This window comes from Phycodurus eques, chromosome 13 (genome assembly GCF_024500275.1).
Source record: "Phycodurus eques isolate BA_2022a chromosome 13, UOR_Pequ_1.1, whole genome shotgun sequence".
NCBI lineage: Eukaryota > Metazoa > Chordata > Actinopteri > Syngnathiformes > Syngnathidae > Phycodurus > Phycodurus eques.
In genome coordinates, this window is record NC_084537.1 from 23,587,636 (window position 1) to 23,595,334 (window position 7,699).

Consider the following 7,699-nt stretch of genomic DNA (forward strand, 5'->3'; position numbering starts at 1 on the left):
TCTACCTCCAGCCATGAGAATAAATAAGAACAAGATAAAAAAGAGAACAAAAAAGTCCTTCGTTATGACGGCGAGCAAAATGCTACTAAACAAACAAACAGGCATTGCCACGTGAGAAACTGTTGATTATGAACCTAAAACAAACACAAATCGTGCAATTACACTTCTACCTCGACTTAAGAATTTAATTCATTCCGTGGCCAAGCTCATTTATTTTAAATTAATATTCCCAATTGAAATGAATTAAAATGACATTAATCCATTCCCTGCCCGAAAGCACCACAATATCTTGTTACCTGTCTTTAAAGACCGTGTAACCCCTTATTCACAATCTCAGTTGTACAGATTTCTTTGGGTGGGGTCAGAGCTTCTGCACCACACTGAGCGTCGTCATTTCATCAGTGGCCATCCATCGCAATTGCGAGTTACTTTGTAATAATAACCTTTCTGCCACTACAGCACGCAGTTAGCCATAAAGCTATGCCGACAACCCGAAAAAATGCCACGAGCGGCGCACCGAGTGAGGCGATGGCGAATTGGACGGCTCCACTGCAAATTGGCCAAATACTAGCGTCTAGTAGCTGCTAGCAGGCTCGCGGACCACAGTCGGCTCCATCCAATGCACCACAGCCTCGCTCCTGCACTTCGCGTCGATCCACACAACGGTGACATTTAAGTTAACTGTTTATTACGTTCACTAGCCCGTGAGCTTGCGAGCTAGCGAGGTCGCTTGACCGGCGGCAGTGTCGTCTAATACGTCAGCACCTCAGCATTTTTGTGTGTAGATCCCCACATACAAGAGACACTTAAGGGAAAGTAATTTTTTTTTTACTGAACACAGCGGCACACGTTATTCAACCTGTAGCTGACTACTAACATTTGACAGCTGAAAATTGAGTGGGGTGTGTTTTCAGTACATTCAGCGGACACACCCACAGTATCCAACATCCTCAAGAATGACAATTTATATACAGAACTTAGCATTTGTTTCCTGTTCATTCAAATTTGGCAGGCTTGTTAACAATACTCTTCTCTGTCATGTGTCAACTTTACAAGACCCTTTTGTCACTTTAACGGATCTTTAGTAAAGAATAATAGCACTGTTTTGTATAGAAGCAAAATACAACAAAAAGAAATAAACTTGTTTTATAAAGCGTCATTTTCACATCAACAACTATGCGCCTGAGCTGTGTGCCTTGGAAGTGGGTGTGGCCTAGTGTATGAGGTCAGGAATATGGTCTGTTTGACTCTGTGAGTGTTCTCATTTTGTGTTTGTTTGAATGTTTGTACCGGTAAGAAAACAGATGAAATTACATCGACGACTGTGAGTATCTTTTTTTCTTCACTTTACACGAGCGACGTCGTATCTGAAACTTACTCGCGAATTGAATTTTTTTGCTCGCAAAACACAAGGTAAAAAAATAAAATAAAAATACAAAAAAAATGACCAAGCGATGGCTGGTCACATGAAAAACTCGCAAGGTGGGCATCCGTAAGTCAAAGTAAGACTGTATGTGCTTTCTAGTGGAAAATTGCTGTAACTTGGTGCATTGCTACATCCAATATTATGTTTATATATATGTATATATATATATATATATATATATATATATATTCCATGATACGCAGCTCCTCGTCCTCCCCACCTTATCTCAGGTGAGTATCTCTTTCCACAGTTGCCCCCGAGCCAAGATCAGCAATCTGGCGGTTGGACGTGTTCTTTTTGGAGATTAGTGTGGATGTAGGATGTCGCATGTTCGAATAATAAGCAGGTGAACACTTTAACTCTGCATAATTCTTTATCTGTGTGCCACCTTAATGTATGAAAATGCTATTCTTGCTTCAGGCACAAAACCAGCAGCAGATTATGTCCAGGGCACACTGAGTGGAAAGCCAATGACAAACCGTAGCACTTGCACAACAAAAAGCACTGGAGCAGCGGGGGCGCTATTTCTCTTCATAACCTGATTTACGGCCTATTATTTTGGATGTTTGGTTGGCGGCAGGGTGGGTTGATTAGTTGGTCGACTGGTTGGGGTTAGGGTTAGGATAGTTAGGGTTAAAGTTAGAGTTAGGAGGTTGGGTTGGTTGATTGACTGGCCAATGGTGTGATTATTTGGTTGGTTGTTTTTTTGGTTGGCGTTAGGGTAGTAGGCATTCGTATTAGAGTTAGGGGAGTTTGGGTTGTCTTGGGTCTGATTAGTTGATTGATGGACGAGGTGGTTTGATTATTTAGTTGGTTGGGGTTAGGATAGAGTGGTTTGATGGATTGACTCAGTGATTGAGTATTTAGTTACAGTGGAACATCAAATTATTACCGAAATTAAACGGGTTTTATAAATTGAAAAGTTTGTATATTGAACCTAATTTTCCCAGAAGAAATAATGTAAACAGGAGTAACTGGTTCCAGCCTTGACAAAAGTTTCTCTCTGCCCTTGTCGAAGATACTTCACTTCCTCGGCCATGTCAGCAGCAACAAAAAGATAAAGTGGCAATTCTGGACTTGATTCTTCCATACTGTTTTGTACTTCCAATCAAGCTTTGCAATGCGTGTACCATTGATAAACTTCTCACAAATCGGCTTTTTTAAATCCACAGTGAGTGAATGAAACGTTCGCACACTGCGACAAGGTTGGACCCATCCATCCATTTTCTTTACCACTTCTCCTCACTAGGGTCGCGGGCTGCTGGAGCCTATCCCAGCTATCTTCGGGCGGGAGGCAGGTTACACCCGGAACTGGCCACCAGCCAATCACAGGGCACATAGAAACAAACAACCATTCGACCATCGGGCAATATTGTTTTTCTGTGTCTGTGGTTCCTAAATGGAATAGTTTGAACATTGAGGTATTTGTAAATTGGGGTTCCACTGTAGTTTGTTGGTTAAAAGGATGGAATGAGGGGTAGTTAGTGTTAGTGTTGGAGTTGGGGTTAGGGCTGCTTGGTAGATTGACTGACTTATAGGTTGGTTGGTTGGTCTGATATACAGAATCGCTAAACTGAAATGTACCATGTGGGTAAACAAGCAAATGTAACGCATCCCGTTTTGGCCACATCCTTCTGGAGTGGCACAACCAGGAAGTCTCCCAAAGGCAAGGTCATTGACATGACTTTCTGAGGAGCCCCCAAAGGTGGACGTGGAGCCAGCTGGTTGGAGATGATACCCGAGGGGCATCACAAGTGATGGCAAACTGCTGGTAGACACCAGGGTTGTGGAAGGTCATCACTGCCTTTTGGGGGTTGATTGGCCTTGAGGCTGCTTGGCTACAGATATGTCAGGACTGCAACAAGAACAGAAGATTGAACTGTGTTTGAAGGAGCTGTTTAAGAGAGTCATGGGGAAGATCTTTGCGAAGCTTGAGGAGAACCACTGATCTTGACTCAGGGTTTCGGATTAACCTCCTTCTTCTCTGGTGGCAAGCATTTGCTAGGGTTTTGGACCTGAGAAACCAGGTAAATTTGGAAGAAATTCAGGTGTTTACTCTGGGAACACTGACTGAAAACATCACTGTGCACATCCACTTCACTTGTATACCCACCAGCCTGTGGGGCTTATTCCAGTCCCATTCACAGCAATGTTCATCATAACTAGTATTCTTGGCTTGAGATTTTTAGTCCGCCAACTAACCCGCAAACTCCCCTTTCACACACACTACCCCTCACCCGCTTGCATCAGCCCACGGCACTCACACACTCCTACCCAACTCACTCTTCTTCTTCTTCTTCTTCTTCTTCTTCTTCCTCTTCTTCTTCTTCCCCCAGATCTCTCTTTGCCACAGCTGCATCCTCCTGGCTTGGCCTGCAGCCTTCAGGAGGCTTCCCGCCTCGCTCCACTTCTCGCCTGCAGCCACAAAGGGAGAAAACAGGCGAAGGAGGGAAAATAAAACTTCAGGCACACCATGCGAGGCCATCTGGGTAATCTTGTTCAAAAGGCTCGAGGTGATAGCGGCAATTTACACAGGCAAAAAGAAGAAGGGAAAAAAAGAGCTTATTTCCATACCTAGCAGCCTCAAGGAGATGCAATTGAATAAACCAAGAATTAGAAAAGAATTACAGGAAAACCAATATGGAATATTCAACATTAGATCAATTTGTCCTTTTCACCCTCCCCCTAAAACAAACACACGCATTGAAATGTAGCAACGTGACATAGAGTCGACACACACAGCTGAGGGGGAAAAACAATATTTGTGATGAAAGCAAATCAAACTCAAATCCAACATGTTAAAGTCAAGTTGATTAGTGTGGAAATGTAAAAAAGCGTCTTGGGTTGGCATATCCCACAGTCACAACGATATGCTAATTTGCAACTTAATGGCTAAGGGCAGCGTTCTTGCTTATATAAACCTTGAAAACATGCTGCAGTGCTGATACGTGTGCCTATAATTTAATGAAGTAAAGCAGCGGGAGCAGCAGCAACAAAAAAACAATAAATGCCCCAATTAAAGAACAGGCATGAAGAGAAGTGTCTATTTCCCGCTTGAGCCCCCGCGGACATATGTACCCGAGCGTGTCTGCGCATTTACCCACACGCACGAGCATATGCATCGTGTGCTGCCCATAAAAAAGTCTTGCCTTTCAAATTAGCATATGTGCCATGTTGTGGGTTATCTGGTGGGAGATCCGGGCAACATGTTTATGGTGCTTGCTCTGAGCATGCATGTCTAAGGGGGGTAGACGTGCAGACCTTATTGTATGTGTGTGGCGCTACGGTGTTACTGTATAATTAGTGCATCGTGTACGCCAAGGCTAACGCGTGTCGTCGGAGCATATTGAGCATTAAAGGCAAAGCGAGGATGAGCCATGCTGCATTCTTCTTCTCGTCCTCGCCCGCCCCCCCTGTGACTGTATGTCATCTGGCCTTCTTCGCACCCCCGCGGGCTACAAGCCCATCAGGCCCGCGATGCTCCGATGTGTCCCGACAGACCTGATGTGATCTGAGTGGCTGACGGGTTCGTCCCTGCTGCCCGCTGTCGCTTCCTTTCCTCGCGTCGCTCATACGCGAAGACCGAGGAGCACACAACCTGATGCCGTCTCATCAAGTTTGCAGCTCGTCGTCTGTATTCCTTTTTGCTTTGTTTTTTTATTATTATTGTGAGGCCATCAACACTATACAGGGTGCTTAATCTTCGAAATCTGGTTTGAACTGCGAAGGACTGTCGTGGGGGTGATTCAAGGATAGGAATTTACAGTACATTCATAAAACGACAGTCCTTGATGAAACATGTTTGGATGGAATCAGAAAAAAAGCCTCACAGGTATTACAATATGGAAAGTACCAAAATCCATCCACCCATCCATCCATCTTCTCGACCATTTATTCTCATGAGGGTCGTGAGTGAATTCACCCATAGGCACACCGATGGACAATTTCGCGTCTCCAATGAACATAACTTGCATGTTTTTGGAATGTGGGAGGAAGCCAGATACCATACCGTACACCATACAGGAAGGCCCAAACCGAGATTTGAACTCTGAACCTCAGAACGGTGAGGCGGACAAGCTGACCCAACAAAATATTTGGTGAAAACTCTCCATTAAAGCCACACAAAAGCTTGGTTTGCTCATGACGCCAGCAAATCTTGGGAGATTTCAGTTCAGTGAGCATCTAAAGTGGGTTACACACATACCGACAACTTGGCTACATTTCAGGATTTCCCCTCCCGTCCGATCAAAGTCAGAAAAGGCCCAATTGTCGGATACCTCTAAAAGATTCTCATGAGTGATTTGCTGAAGTTGCGTGTGTTAGTAGTGATATTTCCACCATGATCTGATCAGAAAACGGCCGAGGCCGACTACCGTAGATGTTAAATATTAATATCAATATTTCCGATCGCAAATCTTTATGTGTGTGGTCGACACTGAATTTGGCTGAGCCACGGACGCTGTGATTGCGACTTGAAATGTAACGGTAGCCAATCAGGAAGTGACCTGAATCTTGCACGGCTGCCGACTTAAATAGAGGAGCAACAGGTTATTGATCATTCGCCACAATAAAAATGACAAGCAGAAAAATTTGCAACTGCAATGTAGTTACCAAATAAGCCAACAGTTAGCCTAACCTCTGCTATTTCTTCGAGAAATACTCTTTCTTTCTTTCGCTCACATTTTAAAAATGGGGTAAGATGTTGAAAATCGCTATGCATGTACCCTGCTTTAGTGCTGAAACACATTGTATCCCTGAGAGCTCTCCAACTCAAAAGTTGAGCTTTTACAAGGGAGCACTTTGTCACGACACCTTTTGACCCTTAAAGGCCACCATACGTCTTGGTGCTGCCAGGCTTAGACGTTGTCTGTGGGTTTTTGCACCACAACTAGGCTTGGTAACAAACTGGCGACCAAGGAGACAAGAGACAACCCGTAAACTTTTGCAGTGCAGTTTGGGATTTCCTGTCGTCGCCGTGCATATGCTTAATACTGTATGTGATTCTGAAAAAAAAAAAAGCAGTTTAGAACGCAAGTCTGCTGTTTAGAATGCAGGATAATAACACAATGCATTATCATCAATGCTATCAACATTGGTATTTCTATGGGCTCTAAGGAGCGAGTAACAATTTTAAAAAGGGTCGAAACACTGTCGGCCTTGCTGTGGGCTACAACTTTTAGTATCCATGCAAGCATGTGCTTAAAAGCGAACCTTCAATTGTGCAACCCTGATGGAGAGAAACAATACCCTCTTGGTTCAGTAGCCATTTTATACAAGAGCACTCGCACACCCACAGAGGCCTGAGGGGATGCAGAGCGAGTGGGGGTTGGATACCGTGAGGCGAGGGCATCAAACTGGGGCTTTGGAGACGCAGAGCTGCACCAACTGCAAGCGTACGACGAAAGCGTGTGCGATCACGTCTTTGTGTGAACGCAAATTCACACATCTGGTGACACGCCGAGGGAGGGATAGCGAGAGTTTATGGAGGCTAGTTTGAAAGCAGTCGAGCTGCTGCTTCCAAGTGAAGGACGACGGTGCCTTTGCCTGCAGGGATCATTTCAATATAATCGTTCTTTGGAAGTAAAATGGACAGTGAAAATGAGGAAGCTCTGCAGAGTAGAAATATTTGGGAATATATATATATATATATATATATATATATATATATGTGTGTGTGTGTGTATGAAACTTCAAGAAGAGAACTAACAGCCTCAAGTTTCTAATCAATGATTAATTCTTTATAGACTCATCTATTGAAATGGTTGGACAGTTTTTAATTATTCCAGTGCACTCAAATACTGAAGTACTGATAATGGAAAAGTCATTAGCAATATATTTGAAATAATACATTTAAATAATAGTAATAATATGTTAGTATAATATACTTTTGTGCGTATTTTATATTTTCCATAATATACTTATTTCATTATACTAAAAATATTGTAGTACTTTAAAATACATTACTTATTACAGTACTTTAGTAGGAATAATAATAACAATTTTATTTCATTTTCCCAATACAACAATACTTGATAAAATAAGTATAAATAAGTCAAATAATAATAATAATTAATATCAGATCCTTTGTTTATTATTTATACATCATTTAAAATAATTATACTAATTTAAATAACTGAAAATAATTGGTGTACATTGCATTATTGTATTAGATTATATAGACACTAGACAGTATACATATTTTTAAATGTGTAACATTTCCCCCCAAAAATCATTAAATCATTAAAAGTACATCAATCAATTTATTAAAAATAA